This window comes from Eptatretus burgeri, chromosome 12, assembly GCF_056783735.1.
Source record: "Eptatretus burgeri isolate ZD-2024b chromosome 12, Ebu_testis_v1, whole genome shotgun sequence".
Lineage (NCBI taxonomy): Eukaryota > Metazoa > Chordata > Myxini > Myxiniformes > Myxinidae > Eptatretus > Eptatretus burgeri.
The window spans coordinates 84,704,356-84,723,251 of record NC_140972.1 but is presented as its reverse complement, the minus strand read 5'-3'; the positions used below and the strand labels follow the sequence as shown (position 1 = coordinate 84,723,251).

Sequence of the window (18,896 nt, the reverse complement as noted above, 5' to 3'; positions counted from 1 at the left end):
TGCATTTGGGGATGGAGAGGAAGGCGAAGAAAAAAAAAAAAACAAGAAAAACAGGCAAAATGTACAAATCTGGGTTTATGGATGCAAAGCAGTCACATATACATGTCAAATTGATTGAGGATAAAAATAATTTATGTTTGGAGCTCAAAACTAATTAGCCAAATGGATTAAGCAGCAAGCTCAGATATCGAGAACCAATAAATAAATAATTTAATACCATGCACACAATGGCCAACATCATATTAACTTGCAGTGAAATATATATATATATATATATATATATATATATATATATATATATATATATATATATATATATATATGTACAGCTGTTGGATTAATAAATGGCCAAGAGAAATAGGCTGAAAGCTAAAGTAAAAATATTCAAACCACCACTACAATACGGGACTTTTGAAATAACATATGAATGCTAACAAGGACTTCCACGCATGCACTACATGGGAGTGTGTGTGTTTTCAGTGGCTCACTTCTTCCAGTGCGGGCACTTTTAATCTGCCATGCTTGTGCGGAATCTGTAATTCAAATAGTCTTTTCGACATAATTTACAGCTTTTAAACAAAAGAATGGCAATTTCAGAATGGTTAAACATAATTCTTCTGTTTCTAAATGCAAATAAGACTCATGGAAGTATCGGAAATATGACAAATATCCATGGATGAGAGGCGTCGAGTTCCTACCATTTCATGTTAATACAAGCAAGCGGCTGCAGACACATGGAGAGTCTCAGTTTCAGTCTCTGTCTCTGTCTCTGTCTCTCTCAACGAGTGGGCCTGATGGTCCATCTTCACGGCCTTGTAGCATACCTGCCTGCTGTACTGCTTGAGAATTAGCTTGCCTTTCACCAAGCCCACATGTGCTTGGGCCAAGGCAGGGATTATACTGTTATGGCCCGGGTTTCCAGGTTGGGCATGAGGGGAAGCACTCGTGTTCCTCCCAAAGTCCCAGTCCTGAGGCCACCAGATGCGGATAACTCCGAGGAATGATGTGTTGTTAAGGCCTAAGTCACATTTGCTCTACGGCGAGGATACGGCGGCCGTACGCCCTCTGAATTGACAGAAACGTGCGGCGGCCGCAGAGTTTCTGCGATGGCCTCAGGGTGGCCCTACGCCGTTTGGCTATCTTTTACAGGCCGTAAGGTCGCCGTGGAATTATAACGCGGAGTTATACCTTTTTTCATTTCTACGTTCGCGTAGCAATTCGACAAGCCGAAACAAAACAAATGGTAAAAAAAAAATTATCCCATTCATTACCGTCCGTCTGGCCGCACGTTCACCTTAGGACCCCCTGCGATCACCTTGCGGGCACCTTGAGGCTACCTTGCATCTGCCTTGAAAATTCTATGGCCGCCACAGGGCCCCCTTAAGGTCACCATGCGACATAAAATCAAAGACCTACGGCAACCCCACGTTTTCGGTCTCCACAATTTCTAAGACCGAAGGCCGAAGTCACATTTGCTCTACGGCGAGGATACAACAGCCGTACACCCTCTGAATTGACAGAAACGTGCGGCGGCCGCAGAGTTTCTGAGGTGGCCTCAGGGTAGCCCTACGCCGTATGGCTATATTTTACAGGCCGTAGGGGTCTCCGTGGAATTATAACGCGGAGTTATAACTTTTTTCATTTCTACGTTCGCCGTAGCAATTAGACAAGCCGAAAGAAAAAAACTGGTAAAAAACAAATTAATTAATTAACCCATTCGTTACCGTCCGTCTGGCCGCATGTTCACCTTCGGGCCCCCCTGCGGTCCCCTGTGGTCGCCTTGCGGGCACCTTGCGTCTGCCTTGAAAATTCCATGGCCGCCGCAGGAACGCCCTAAGGTCACCGTACGACATCAAATCAAAGACCGTACGGCAACCCCACGTTTTCGGTCTCCACAATTTATAAATACGCCGTTCAGCTCCCCGAAAAATAAAAACGTATGTGACTGCTACATTGTGTGACCGTGGAAATACTGCGGCCGCCGTATAATTGCTATTGGCCGTAGATTTTGGAGACCCCACGGCCGCCGTGGCAAATGTGACTTAGGCCTAAATACGCCGTGCGGCTCCCCGAAAAATAAAAACATAAGTGACTGCTACATTGTGTGACCGTGGAAATACTGCGGCCGCCGTATAATTGCTAGTAGCCGTAGATTTTGGAGACCCCACGGCCACCGTGGCAAATATGACCTTGGCCTAAGCAACCACGAACGCTGATTGGTACTGCCATTCCTGATATAGTTGGATTCATGGTTCGGGTGGTGGGCTTGGGATCCTAGAATCGTGAGTTCAAATCCCGCTCTCCTTTGAATTAATACTCGGTGGGGTTTATTCAGCCTGTCATCCTTCTGAGGTCGGCAAAATGAGTACCAACTTGCTGGGATGAAGAATGTGCAGCCAAAGAACTGAGCGAACCTTTGTAATCCACTGGCAGAGGCGGTGCTTGGGAGCAAATCCGGCAGAGTGATGGGTGTGTTCTAGCACCCTCAGTAGTGTATGGACGATTACCTTGGCACGAGCTCCACCCATGCGAAGACTCGGCAGCGGAAATTGCCTCAGTCGCTCCACACTCTGCCACGCGATACATCTCCGAGATTAACGTGGTGCCGGGGTATTCGGTTGCTCTTTCCGGCCATGTACACTTGCTGGACGACCAATGAGGGCCGTAATTGAGTGGAGCCCTAGGGTTATCCACATGACTTTGAACGAAGTCTTGCGTGCTCTTGCGCTTCAAGTTACACACTCAAACGTCCAGATCCAAGTATCTGAAATGGTACGCCACACTCCCCCATTCCATGTTGGTCCGAAAGGGAAAAGTGGTCGTCAGTGGTGGTGACTGTGATTGAGGCATTTGTAGCAGCAGCGTAGCTTCGAGTTATGGCACGGTGGTTTGTGGTGGTGGAGACGTTATGGTTGTGGCTGTAAATAGCGAAGGCGAGCGAGCTTGGGTTGTGGTACAATAGTGTGGTGATTTTTTATAAAGAAATCTTTGTGGTGTATGAAACGTTGCAACGTTGGAGTTCGAGTCTGGCGAAGTTTGAGCTTGAACGTCTGTTGGATAATGGCGCGTAATTTGAAAGGGGTAATGGTGCGCGTCTGCAAATGACCTGCCCTTGTTGCTATGGTCCTTCGTGTGCATGCATGCATAAACGAAGGAGAGGTTCGCATGTGCAGCAAAGCAAAATAATGTAAAGAATGAAAAATGGGTAAAGAATGGAAAGAAAAACACGACCTAAAGTCCATTTAACGCATCTTGTCCGATAAACCCACTACACATAAGGGAAGGGCTATCGAAAATGAATACAAATGATATTCAAATGGAGACCAAGAAGACTCCCAAAGAAGTAAAGAGCAAAGATGGAGTCATCAGGAGGAACCTGGATAGGATTTGGGTTTCAGCCACGACTCCACAATCCTCAAACCCATCCAGGTGCAGCCAAGTGAGTCTAACAGAAAAATTTGTGAGAATTCACTTCTCCTTAGAAAGATAGAGAAGGAAAGAAAGGAATATAGAGATGAAAGAGAAGAAAAAGCAAGAATTAAAATGAGAAGAGAATTGTGAAAAACACAATTGGAAAGAAATGTGAAAGGAACAAATAACAAAGATGTCGGGAAGAACCCTGATAGATATAATTCAGCAGTTACTCCGCAGGCTCAAACGCAGCATCATGTACAAGCTACCAGAATGCTGGCTCAGGACCACTATACGCTGTGTGCCATTGCCTCATGGGAGCACCAGTTTCGCAGAACCGCAACAATGCGTTTGTCATTATTATTGTTATTGGCAAATAATAATACTATTAGCTGAGTACCCACCCTCCGGGCAATCTTGTTCCAAGCATGTACAGATAAAAAAAAATTAATTTTTTTTTTTTTTTAAACCGGGTTACGTACATGAAGCAAAAACATACCCACTGCTTACAATTCAAAACACCGCACCCTATGATGATCATGATGATCATTTTGGTGTACCACACACCATGTCAGAAAGCTTCAGTTGAACTCCACAAAAAAAAACATGCCCCACCGCACACAAAGCCAACTCGTCCATTTATTCTAGTTTTATTCGAGAGATATTCTATAGATGGAAAAATCTGTACAATTTCTCGTTGCCACGGAACCAAACTATATTATATATATATATATATATATATATATATATATATATATATATATATATATGTATATATATATATATATATATATATATATATATATATGTATATATATATATATATATATATATATATATATATATATATATCATTCTAACCACCGATTCACTGACTCACTGACTGATATTAAAGTTTGGTACCTTCCGGGTGATGCAGAAAGCTGAAATTTTGTGTGCTGACGGGCATTGAAGCTGATACACCAGGAAAAAAATCACAGAACTGTAGGAAAGCATCCGTAAATGAAAACGTAAATAAATGGAAAAAAAAAAAAACATGAAAAAAAAATGCAGGTGAGCAACCCGAGACAATGGGGAAGCAAGGTTCATTATTACTTTCAATGTGTAAACATACCATGCAAGTATTTATAACGGCCCTCACAGATTGCCCTTCTACAAAGTGTTCCATAACTGTTTCGTTCCTCAGCAATAGAGATACCTGCCAGGAAAGAACTTTTCGTTTGAGGTACTCTTGCCGCTTGACAATGCTCCTGGCCACCCCACGGACCTGAACGTTGAAGTCATGTTCTTGCCACCGAACACCACCTCAGTCATCCAGCCACTGGACCAGGGGGTAATATAAACTTTCAAGACTTATTTCACCGAACATTATCCCCCTTGTCCCCATTGTACCAATTCCCCGACTTTGGTGGTGTTACCATTTGTGGCCTTTTTAATGAACCAGGAGCCGCCACGAACTGATAATGTTATCCCTCTTGTCTCCATTGCAACAACTAGCACGGGCCCGTAAAAAAATAAAAATAAATAATAAAAAAAAGAATAAATATATAAATCTATAAATGCGCATAAGAAATCGAGAAATTATGAGAAAACACGAAGTCATCACTCTCCGGAAGCCCGTACGTTGTAACCCGTACTGGGGAACGCGACTGAGCTTCCCTTCCCCATCGGCCACGCAACAACGTGTCTTGTAATTGCTTGGTAAATAAATGGCCATAACTTGGGAAGCACTTATCCGATTAATACCAAACCTTGAAAAGGCACATCCTCAGGTCCCCAGCAATATATCTGGCAAGTTTCACTTAGATCGGACCAGTGGTTGTCAAGAAACAGCGGTTACACACACACACACACACACACACACACACACACACACACACACACACACACACACACACACACACACACACACACACACACACACACACACACACACACACACACACACACACACACACACACTGCTGGAATTATAGATAGATGACAAAACACTCACAGATTTTTCCCCACACTCGTGGATTTTTGCAGGTCGGGAAATCCCCGGAACCTATCCCCCCATTTCCCATTGAAACAATGCCCCCACATTCGCAGTTTCAAAATTCGCGGGGTCTTCCTGGAAAGTTTCCTCCATGAATGTCAGGGTCCTGGGGCATGCATATGATATATATATATATATATATATATATATATATATATATATATATATATATATATATATATATATATATATATATATATATATATATATATATATATATATATATATATATATATATATATATATATATATATATATATATATATAGTGTCCCAAAAGTCACCTTGGGATTTAGAAATTAAATAACATTTCTGTTTTGTAATAATTTGTGATCATTTTTAAACCAAAAGAAAATTTACAAAATTGAGATAAATTTGCTTCATTTATGAAAAATGATGCAGCTTAGATGTCCTCCATTTTCGGCTTTGCAGAGACGGGCTCTTTCGACAGCATTTTCCATAACAGCGGACAATAACTCTGGCTGCAGCCCTCAAATTTCTGCACAGATGTTGTCCTTGAGCTGCTGAATTGTATGGGGCTTATTGATGTATAAACACTCCTTTAGGGAACCCAAAATAAAATAATCAGGAGATGTCAAATCAGGAGAACGTGATGGCCAATAAATTTCTGAATTTCGCGAAATTATTCGGTGTCCATACTCTTTGGGTGAGAAAAATTGATCAAGGAAATTTAAAATAAAATTCCACCGATTTTGGTTCTTTGTTCAGTTGTGAATTTTTCCATGGGTAATTTCCAAATGTCAATCTAAATTCTGAAAAGAAAAGAAAAAAAAATTATTAAAAATCAGAAATGTTATTTAATTTCAAAATCCCGAGGTGACTTTTGGGACACTATATATATATATATATATATATATATATATATATATATATATATATATATATATATATATATATGAATATACAGTATATTCATATATGGTCTTCCGTTTTTTACCCTGAAGAGTGCAGCACGAAAAGCTTCAGTCACTATTATGTCCTGTTTGTTTGTATCCATATTAAAGTTCTGTAGTACCAAACATCTGTATATATATATATAAATATATATATATATATATATATATATATATATATATATATAAATATAAATATATATATATAAATATATATATAAATAAATAAATATATATATATATATATATATATATATATATATATATATATATATATATATATATAAATATACACATACACACACACACACACGCCGGAAGGCGACGAGGGATCCGCTAGGATCAAAACGCTGGATACGATGCTTTTCATTCTGACCGATCCACCGACGAAGATTCATTGCCAAGACGTATTGGTTCACATATAATTGTTCCTCCGCCTGGCAAGATTTTTCCTATTGCGTATTTTGCCAACTGGCACTCCTCATAAAAAAATGACGGTAAATAGACACCCTATTTTTGAAGGATTACCATTTTAAAAATAATCGGTTTGCTGGTTTGTGCTGTGGAGCCTCGCATTGCAGACACACACACACACACACACACACACACACACACACACACACACACACACATAAACTTATCTCAATGCTCTTGTTTGACCACACCTCCTGAGACACACAATATTTTTCATAAGCTACGCCCACTTTCCATAAGGTCAGGTATGGGAGCATGTGCCAGAACAGCGCGTCGCTGCGTCCACTTTCCGCCGGTACTCCAGGGGCCTCCGTCTGGCCATCCCGCAGGCAGATGCCAGGCCCATCCCCATCTCCTTGAGATGATGGTCAACCTGCTGCAACCATGAGGCACGTGGTCGACCCACTGGCCTCCTCCACTCATGAGACTCCCTCGCTGAGAGAATCTGATGAGCAGGATCAGCGTTAGGAAAACGAGCCACATGTCCATACAGCCGCAGCTGACGCTCACGGACCATGCAGGTAACAAATCTCATCCGAGTCTCTCTCAGCAACCGCTCGTTGGACACAAAATCCGACCAGCGATGGCCAAGGATTCTCCGAAGAGACCTGGTACCAAAGGAATTAAGTCTCCGTCTCAGATCCTTGGTCAAAGTCCAAGTCTCGCACCCATAGAGCAAGACTGGAAGTACCAAGGACCTGAAGACTCGGACTTTCGTCCTCCCGCACAGGTACCGGCAGCGCCACACCCCATGATCCAGTGAATCCATGACTCCCCAGGCCCGACCCAGACGTCTATTGACCTCTGACTCGCAGCCAGCAGAGACATGAATATCACTGCCAAGGTAAGTGAATCTCTCCACGACCTCAACATCCTCACCACAAACAGACACAGACAGGACAGCAGCATCCAAGATGTCACCGAAAGCCTGGATCTTAATTTTGACCCAAGAAATCCGTAATCACAAAGGCTCCGACTCCTCATTCAGCACCTCGAGGGCCCCCAAGAGGATGTCTAAAGTCTCCGCAAAGATGACTGCATCATCTGCAAAATCAAGGTCCGAGATCTTGACATTGCCAAACGATGCACCGCAGCTTGATCTCTCCGACATCCTCCCAAAAATCCAGTCCATACAAGTGCTGAAAAGTGTGGGGGCAAGTACACATCCCTGACGAACTCCAGTAACAACTGGAAATAAGTCAGAGATGGTACCACCACACTTGACAGCACTCTCAGTATCAGAGTAGAGTTCAGACATCAGATCGATCAGTTTCGGTGGGACCCCACGAAGACCAAGAATCCTCCAGAGGACACCCCGATTCACTGAATCGAACGCTTTACAGAGATCAACATAGGCTGCAAGCAGCCCCTGCCGAAACTCTCGTCTGCGTTCGGTGAGGACACGAAGTGCAAGGATACGGTCAATCGTTGACCTCTTTGGTGTAAAGCCTGACTGCTCTGGACGCTGGTGCTCAAGCAGATGGTGGCGAACCCTATCAAGAATTATCCGAGCAAAGACCTTGCCCGGCACTGAGAGCAGCGTCACCCCTCGGTAGTTGTTGCAGTCTTGGCGATCACCCTTCCCTTTCCAGAGAGGGACAACAAGGCCCCTCTTCCAGTCAGTTGGGATGATGCCTGTGTTCCAGGCAGAGCACAAAACTGCATGCAACGACACGAGTGCAGCGTTTCCACCAGCCTTGAGAAGTTCAGCATGGATGCCACAGATCCCTGGAACTTTGCCCCGTTTCAACTGGTTCACCGCAGCCCGTGTTTCCACAAGCGATGGTGGACCACAGTTGATTCGAGGGTCAGCAACAGGGATTGTAACACCCTTGACGTCCAACTCGACAGCTGGGGGATCAGCCTGGTACAACCGCTCAAAGTAACCGGCCCAGCGGGCCTTCACTTCAGACTCCTCTGTCAAGAGCCTACCACTCTCTGCTCGAACTGCAGTGCTCCGAGGGATGGACTTGGATGAACGTAATGCGCGAATTCCCCTGTAAGCGGGACGAGAATCACCTGTCCACAGGTGACGCTCTACCCCCTCACAGATTCCTCGCACATAGGCCTCCTTGTCCACCCTCAGTGCACATACAGTTTTACGCCTCAGCTCCCTGAACAGCTCAGCTCTGCCATTCAGCCTGGCCCTGTGACTCTGGTCAATGGTATCCAGTGTCCCTTGAGAGACAACATTCTTCTTTGCCCTGCGGTGAACTCCAAGGCATCCACCGGCAACATCAAGGACGGTGGTCTTGAAGGTGCTCCACAACTCTTCAGGACCCCCCAAAGCACCCAGACCCCCCAAGTGTCCACTCAGCCTGTTCGCAAACTCCTCAGCTACTCTCTCATCCCTGAGCTTGGCAACATCCAGCCTAGGCTGGGATGGTACCATTCTCCAGGATTTAAGGTGCAGCTTTAGAGTTGCTACAACAAGCCTGTGGTCAGTATTGAGGAACTGAGCACTCCGGTAGACCCTGCAGTTCTGGATCATCCTCCAACGACCGTCAATGAGGACAGGGTCAATCTCCTTTGCCACACCGCCAGCGTTGGATTACCAAGTCCAGCGATGAGCTTGCGGGCGCTGAAACCATGAACCAGCCACCCTAAGTCCATGACTTCTTGCAAAGTCAAGGAACTTAGTGCTATTCTGGTTCATAGTTCCTGACCCATGGGGACCAACACACACCTCATAACCGTCACTATCAGCTCCAGTCGATGCATTGAAATCCCCCAAGACTAGAAGTGTATCTCGTCTGGGGCACTGATCAACCACAGACTCGAGTGTGGCGTAGAATGTGTCCTTCACGGTGAGATCACTCGCCTCAGTCGGAGCATAAACAGAGACCAGGGAAATGACACCTCAGGAGTGGCGAATCCTTAATCTCATAATACGCTCGTTGACGGGTGTTACCTCAATTATCATTGGGGTCAGCTTATTGGACATAGCTACAGCAACTCCTTGGGTATGGTAACCATCAGAGCGACCAGACCAATAGTAGGTGTAACCACCCACCATTATCCCGCCGCAATCCGGTCTCCGAACCTCAGAGAGAGCTGCAATCCCGATGTCCAAACGCTTGAGCTCAGATGATAACAGAGACAGGTGATCATCCTCTCTTAGGGATAGGATATTCCAGGCACCCACCCGAAGGGACCGCCTCAGGTTAACCCAAGGAGACCGCCGTCTGGTGGACGACACCTCAGCACCACTCCGACACACTCTCCCGCAATCTGACCCCGGGATGTTACCCCGTGGTTTCCCTCCTATCAAAGATTGGGGGTCCCGAAGGCTTTGCCCCAATCCTGTCATCCGGTGAGCTGCCCTGCGAAGGGCAGCTGCACAGGAGGTACTCCCACGGAGTGGGTTTTCAGATTTTTTTGCGTTTTTGCGTTTTGCGGAATGAAGTGTTTTACGGTGGCTGGAGTGCAAATCCTGCCACCAACCTCCTAATAAGAAGTAACCCAACTGCAGGAGGACGTCCGCAGACACAGTTGGGCACTAGATATGGATGGCCGTTGGCTCACAAGGAGCTCCTCCGCCCTTTGACAGGTTTTGTTTTTAATCCTGCTGGGTGTCCATATCCAAACACCCTCCTCACCAGAAAACCTGGTGGTGGAGACGGTTTAGTCGCCGACAACCCAACCATGGAACAGGTTAGTACAGGTTTACATGGTACCTGTAGCAGGTCACAGATCGAACCTGACCTGACTTTCCATAAGCCAAGCCCCTTTCCTACGGCACTCCCACTTTTCATCAACCATGTCCACTTACCCTAAGCTACGCCCACTTTCCTAAGCCCCTCATAAAAAATGATGGTGAATAGACACCCGATTTTTGAAGAACTACCATTTGAAAAATAAAACCTCAATCAAAACTCGGCTCGAGTAAAATTTTCTTAATATCTCGAAGTGTTTAATTCCGAAGTCTCGCTTCTCGACATTCAAAACTGAAGGACAAGTATTGAAAATACTGTACGTGGTTTTTCGGCCGCTGCACAGCAATGAAATTCAAACGTGCACATTCCCAACAAATACTGCACATGTTGGCAAAGTTTCATCGAAATCGGTTTGCTGGTTTGTGCTGTGGAGCCTCGTGTTGCAGACACACACACACACACACACACACACACACACACACACACACACACACACACACACACACACACACACACACACACACACACACACACACACACACACACACACACACACACACACACACAAAACCCGACAATAAGGGATATCTCGCATATATAGCGAATCCAATAAATATTGTTACGGATTTCAGAATCCGATCCGACAAATGCATACAAACATCCAGGTCCTCAGATAGTTATTTCCCTCAATGCATGTCCAGGATAGACCCATCCCCATGTCTGGTGGGATTCTAAATGTGATGCGCTGAGAATGGTAAAGAATAGATTCCCTCTTATGGAAAGCTCCTTTTTCTCTTTGCGACAGACACATTCATGCACGTGAGATAGCCGATGGCCCAACGGAGGCTTGACGCCAGCCTTTTTCCATCGACATTGACGCTCGTTTCTTTCACTGACGCAGAGACCCGCCTTTTTCCATCGACGTTTGACGCCCCGTTCAGCAGCTCTTTGGATGCAAACTGGCTCTTTTTAATACCGGGCTGAACATTGAGGTGATCATTGTTGTTGACGTTTTATGAGCGCTTCAAGTTTTCGCTCGGTGAGTGACAGATGGCTGCTCTTTGCCGGTCGTCCAGCACCACAAACATGGCATCGTAATCCAGGAATAATCGCGGGGCATGCAGGTTGTCACGGCAACGATTCGCAAATGGGGCGGGGTGGATTCTGCTGGAGTCTGTACCCACCCAGACAGGCCGCCTATAAAAAGAGGACAAGAGATCCGTTCTTGGCGGGTCAGTCGACGAGTCAGTTTGTGAGTCAGTTGGCGTCAGTGAGTCTGTAACAGGCAGACGACTTTTTCAGTCAGTGAGTCGTTATCAGACGACTTTGCCAGTCAGTGAGTCGGTGTCAGTCAGAAGGCTTTTCCAGTCGGTCGGCGCCAGTGAGTTGGTGACAGCCTCAGCGCCTCACAGCATCTCAGTTCGTCACAGCCCCTCAGCGTCTCCCAGCACCTCAGCACTTCACAGTGCCTCAACTCCTGACAGCTGTCCGTCGATTGTGGCTCCTGGCGGTGGGTGACGCTCGGACCGTTAATGCTCCTTCTGCTAGAAACCCGCACTTGGCGTCCCTGGTTCCTGCGCACTGGCAACGGACAAGGCACGCTCACACATTTCAGGACGTTTTTATTTGATGTACGACTTCTATTTGGTGAGCGAGAAGATTTCTCTTCCCCCCCCCCCCCCGAATGATCTCCTGGGTACCCTTGTCTGTGTTTAATCGTTAAGGCATAGAAATAAGCATCTGCTCTTCGTCTCTTTTTCTATCAGTGCCTAATTGATTATTTAATTGCTTGTGATCATTTTGATTGATTTGAATTTACTAATTTTTACCACATGGAAATAAAAAGTTCTTTTTATTTATTTATTTTCATATTAATAAATTGCTTTGTTGACGTTCCAACCTGTCTGAGCTTGTCCTTTCCTTCCATTGATCCAGCATTGTCCGAACCTAGATAGACTGGGAGGTAATTACCAAACAAATTGACCAAAAATAGTCGGCACGCATCAACGGTTAAACGCTCAGCTGCCCAAATTAAGATCTAATCAAGATAAGATTGGTGCTCTGCTGAGGGCGCGCTCCCCGTTCAGGAAACCACGTGACCTCGATTGAAACGGCATAATTAGATGGTGGACACTGGAACTCGTGGTTAACTGAGTGGCATTCGTGGTTCCAAAGCTACCCACCGTACCACAAAGTTAATTGTGAGCGGTGGCCCCCAGGTCCGGCTCTTCCAAGGACAAACGGGGATTAAACCCCCTCATAATTCACTTGGTACCCGCGGCCGTAACTATATGTATATATATATATACATATATATATATATATATATATATATATATATATATATATATATACATATATACATATATACATATACACACACAAATATATGTTGTTGTTCGTCTTTCGGCTGCTACCATTAAGGGTCGCCACAGCGGATCATCCGTAATGATCCGCAGACTGATTTGGCATAGGTTTTACGCTGGATGCCCTTCCTGACGCAACCCTGGTCGCCTCTTACGACACAGGGATAAGGATTGGGTTTCGCCATGATTCCGGGCTGCCCTACACCCTCTCATAGCACAGCCCAGCGCAGAGCACCTGTCCTCAAGCGATCCTCCAACCCAAGCCTCCGAGTAGCCGGATTACAGGCGCACGCCACTACCCCAGGTATATATATATATATATATATATATATATATATATATATATATATATATATATATATATATATATATATATATATATATATATATATATATATATATATATATATATTGTTGTGGGCCAGCGGGGTTGGGTGAGATGACCACTTCTCGGGGTCGGGGTTGGGTGAGAAGACAAGAAGGTGAGAAGACCACAAAAGAAAAAGCTACGTTGATTCCCACCAGACTCCCCGGAATTGTAGGCTATCGCTCACAGATAATTCTGTGACGCGCCGGGTCGCTTAACCGACCGTGGACGCCAATAACTCAACCGCGTGACCTCGGGTCCTCCCATCTACAATCGGTTTACCTAATTAATCACGTGGTTTAACTACTGGGGAACCACACCCTCGGTACGCCTTGTCCGAACCGGATCACTCGACCGGATGGGATCACCTTTCCGGATCGGATGCAGCCGAGTGACACTGCCAAGGACATACCGGCTAAAGTAGGAACGGATCGTTGGGAATAAAGACTCGGCTAAACTTAGATTTCAACCATGCTGGACCAATGAGAGAAAAGAGAAAGGCGAGCTGGGAACATTCCAAAAGATAATTATTTATTAACAAGCAAGCGAGGAAAAGCATGTGGTACGACAAGGATTTATTGGGTATGTAACGCAGGGAAAGAGGCGAGAGGTGTGGGGTGCGACAATAATACAAGCAACTTACTAAAGCAGACAGTGCAGACTTGACGTGAGATTATTAACAGTAACAACAATAAGGATCTTCTACAGGCTTACTTAACAGACAGGCACCAGCACACTCAGACACACACACAGAAAAAGAAACCCCAATGAAAAAGGGATTTTTGCAGCCAGGTAGGGAGGGAGGGGAGTTGAGGTTATAGCTTCCGGTACCTGGGCGTTTCAGGGGAGGGGATGCTCCGTGGTGCGGTACCCGACAGTAGTCGCATTGTTCTGGCCATAGCTGCACGTGTGGAGATTGTGTTCTAAATGAGGAGCTCGAGTGGAGAAGGACGGAGTCAGAAGGCGGAGTCGAGAAGCAGGAACACACTGCGTGGAAACACCACTCAACATCTCCAGATGGAGGAGCTTCTCCGTCTTTTATAAAGCCCGAAGCTCCGGGGAGGGCCATGCCGAATCCAACGTCATCGCCCGAGTCGGGCGCTCCAACTGGCCCGACCCATCACATGGTCTGCCAGCCTGGGCCGGGTTTCGGGTAGACGTTGGTGCACCTCGCCCATTTTGCTGCCAAAGCGCACGTGACTCGCCGCACATGTCTGGTTTCGGGCAGACGTTGGCACACCCCGCCCAAAGCGTACGTGACTCACCGCACATGTCTGGTTTCGGGCAGATGTTGATGCACGGCTCTGGTAGACGAGACGAGGGGGCAAGCAGGCAGATTTACTTCAGAAAAGAAAAGAAAAAGAGTGGGGATAAAATAAAAGGGGAAAATTATTTAATAATCCTAACTATCAGACCATCGCAATGCACTCCCTTGTTTACCCGCAAAAAAAGGAAAGGTGCCTATCTGCACGTATATTAATGACAAAACTGTCTCGGGACACCTATCTGTTGTATGCATGCAGTTCCGAGAAACGCAAAAATATACATATGTGTATATATATGTATGTATGTAGCTGATACTCACAGACGATGCAGGTAACAAATCTCATTTGAGTCTCTCTCAGCAAACGCTCGTTGGACACAAAGTCTGAGCATAGCCAAGGATTCTCCAAAGAGATCTGGTAGCAAAGGAATTAAGTCTCCTCCTCAGATCCCTGGTCAGCATCCAAGTCTCACATCCGTAGATTAAGACTGGAAGTACAAAGTACCTGAAGACTCAGACTTTCATCCTGCACAGGTACCAGCAGCACCACACCCCATGATCCAGTGAATCCATGACTCCCCAGGCCCGACCCAGACGTCTATTGACCTCTGGCTCAAAGACAGCAGAGACATGAATATCACTGCCAAGGAAATTGAATCTCTCCGTGACCTCAACATCCTCGCCACAAAACAGGCACAGACAAGAGAGCAGCATCCAATATGTCATTAAAAGCCTGGATCTTAGTTTTGACCCAGAAACCCGTAATCTTAGCGGATCCAACTCCTCATTCAGCACCTCGAGGGCCCCCAAAAGGATATCCAGATTCTCCGCAAAGATGACTGCATCATCTGCGAAATCAAGGTCAGAGATCTTGACATTACCAAATGATGCACCACAGCTTTATCTCTCTGACATCCTTCCCAGAATCCAGTCCATACAAGCGTTGATAAGTGTGGGGGCCCATATACTCCCCTGATGAACTCCAGTAACAACTGGAAATAAGTCGGAGATGGTATCACCACATCTCACAGCACTCAGTACCAGATTATAGTTCAGACATCAGATTGCTCAGTTTTGGTGGCACCCCACGAAGACCAAGAATCCTCCAGAGGGCATCCCGATTCACCGAATCAAACGCTTGGCAGAGTTAAACCTTGGCTGAAAGCAGCCCCTGCCGAAATTCTCATCTGCCTTCGGTGAGGACCCAAAGAGCAAGGATACAGTCAATCATTGACCTCTGTGGTGGAAAGCCTGACTGCACAAGCAGATGGTGATGAACCCTATCAAGAATTATCCGAGCAAAGCCCTTGCCCGGCACTGGGAGCAGCATCACCCCTCGGTAGTTGTTGCATTCCTGGTGATCACCCTTCCCTTTCCAGAGGGACAACAAGGCCCCTCTTACAGTCAGTTGGGATGATGTCTGTGTTCCAGGCAGAGCACAGAACTGCATGCAATGACATGAGTACAGCATTTCCACCAGCCTTGAGAAGTTCAGCATGGATGCCACAGATCCCAGGAGCTTGATCCAATTTCAACTGGTTCACCACAGCCTGTGTTTCCACAAACAAAGGTGGATCACAGTTGATTGGAGGGTCAGCAATTGGGATAGTAACACCCCAACATCCATTTACACAGCTGGTGGATCAAAGTAACTGGCCCAGCTGGCCTTCAGTTCGGACTCCTCTGACAAGAACCCACCACCCTCCGCTCTAACTGCAGTACGCCAAGGGACAGGCTTGGAGGAACACAATGCGAGAATTCCCCTGTAAGGAGGACGAGAATCATTTGACCACAGGTGATGCTCTATCCCATCAGAGATTTCTCGCACATTGGTCTCCTTGTCCACCCTTAGCGCCCTACAGTTTTACGCCTCAACTCCCTGAAGAGCTCAGCTCTGCCACTAAGCCTGGTCCTACGACTCTGGTTAATGGTTTCCAATGTTCCTTGAGAGACAAAATTATTCTTCGACCCACTGGGAGTTCCAAGACATACACCAGCAACATCAAGGATGGTAGTCTTGAAGGCTTTCCATAACTCTTCAGGATTCCCTAAAGCACACAGACCCCAAAAATCCACACTCAGCCTGTTCTCACACTCCTCAGCTACTGTACCCTCTCATCCTTGAACTTGCCAACATCCAGCCTAGGCTGGGGCGGTACAATTATCCTGGATTTAAGCTACAACTTCAGAGTTGCTACCACCAGCCTGTGGTCGGTATCAAGGAACTGAGAAATCCGGTCGACCCTGCAGTTCTGGATCATCCTCCAGCGACCATCAACGAGCACATGGTCAATCTCCTTAGCCGCACCGCCAGTGTTAGAATCCCAAGTCCAGCAGTCGGTGTGCATGGGCTCCCTGTAAAACTTGAAGTGTTCCGAAGGGAAGTGTGTGTGTGTGTGTGTGTGTGTGTGTGTGTGTGTGTGTGTGTGTGTGTGTGTGTGTGTGTGTGTGTGTGTGTGTGTGTGTGTGTGTGTGTGTGTGTGTGTGTGTGTGTGTGTGTGTGTGTGTGGTGTGCGCGCGCGCGCGCGTGCGTGAGACCCTCATATCATATAAAACGTTGCAGTATTTACTATAACATATATCTTTATCAATAAAAAAACAAAAAGGTCCAAATAAAACATAAATGGATTTTATACATATGAAAGATTAATTAAGGCACAATTTTTCCACAAATTGATCAGTTTCTTGGAAAAAAAAAAAAAAAAAAAAGATGTTATTTTCTTGAAAAGATTGTTTTCCATTGCCTGTCCTAGATATTGACAGTCATTCCATAATTTAACCCAGCTGTCAAATTGGGTGGCATTATCAGGAAAATTCAAAAAGTATTAATGCAGCATTACAAAAAAAAAAAAAAAATGAAGGATAACAATCATTGAAATCATCCAACACAAAAACAAACGGAAATTGAAATGTTGATATCGTTTCTGTGCTTCTTGGGAAACGAGTTAGGTGCAGTTAGTTATCGTGTGCTTATGGAGCAGTTATGTGCGCTGATGGGAGACATTCTAAATGTCTAAAGGTAGACAATTGTATTTGTGCAACATTATTGCAACACTCTTTGGAAGGATGTGGATGGGTAAGATCACAAGCATCAAATTTTCATTTGTTGCCTTCTTAACTTAACTGGCAGATACAGTAGGTTTGCAGGATATCTCAGGAGGTATCGAGCTCGCCTAGTCAGGGTTTGAGTACCACAATGACCATAACCCGTCACTTTGGTACTTCACATCAATTAGTGTGCCATTAGTTGGATATGACATGGAGTTGGGAATGTCTCTGCCAACAGTTGCTACTTGTGGACATGAAAGATCTCACGGTGTCTTTCACAAAGAGTAATCGCTGGCATGTTGGCCAAAATACAAATGCGTTGTCGAACCTCCAGGACGCACTGCTTCGACACCATTACCACCATACCAGAAAAGACACAACCAGCATCCAGGTCTATGACTATACCACTTCTTTCACAGCACCAAAGCAATCCCCACATTCTTGTAAGGTTAGCCAAAAGAAACGAGTTAGGTTTCTAAAGGCTCTCAGCTGATCGAAGAGTGTCACTTAAGAGCAATGTGGAAGTTTGGCCAAGTGCTTTCATGAACCTGCTGGCCAGGCCTGACTTTCAACTGGAGCCGATTTAGCCAGGAAGTTGGGATATATTCAGGATGCTGGTGATAACTTACCTACTCGTTGCAAGACACTGTGGGATGTTTAAGGTCCAACAACCACTTCTAGCAGAAGTATCCCCAGCTTAAAGTCGATCTGAAGGACGGCACACTTTGTGACAAAATGCCATGCTTGTTTAGCACCAATCCAAAAGTTTATACTAAGGCTGGCAGGATGGCCTACACAAGAGGTACGCGCACATGCCTCTAAGCTCTCCAGCCTGGGTTTGAATCTCGACCCAGCTATAAACTGTCAGTCATCGCCGTGTTTCCAAGGCAGGGTGATTCAATGCGTGCGCCGTCGTTCGGAAGGACATGAAACTGGGCATCCCGTCTGCCGACATTAGTTGGTGAACGTTACAGATCCCACGGTGTCCTTCGCAAAAAGTAGGTGAGCTATCTCTGGCACACAGAACAAATTCTAAATTCCTGCCGTAACCTGCAGAGGGCATTGCAGCAGCAGCACAGCCAAACCCTCAGCCAATGATGCTACCCCACAACCTTGTACTGCATTCAAAAGTAGTTGTTCATCATCCAGTTGCGATCAAACTCAGACGAGACCGCTTAAAAGGTAAGTATGCTATTTCTGCACCCCCAGGTGCTGCACACAAATAATAGAATAAAAAAATACTGGTATATGTGTTTCTTTTCCTATCCATGGTTAAAGTGAATTGCTTATAGCACAGCGAGGTGAAATCGTGACACTGGGTTATATTACCATTTTACTAAAACAAGTCTGACATATTCG

The 18,896-nt window shown here is 45.5% G+C and overlaps 1 protein-coding gene across 2 annotated transcripts in view; it reads right to left on the bottom strand.

Moving 5' to 3' along the window:
• The window catches only part of LOC147016026 (small conductance calcium-activated potassium channel protein 2-like), a 420,626-nt gene that overhangs the window by 397,496 nt on the left and 4,234 nt on the right, over positions 1-18,896 (bottom strand). The window lies entirely within an intron of this gene.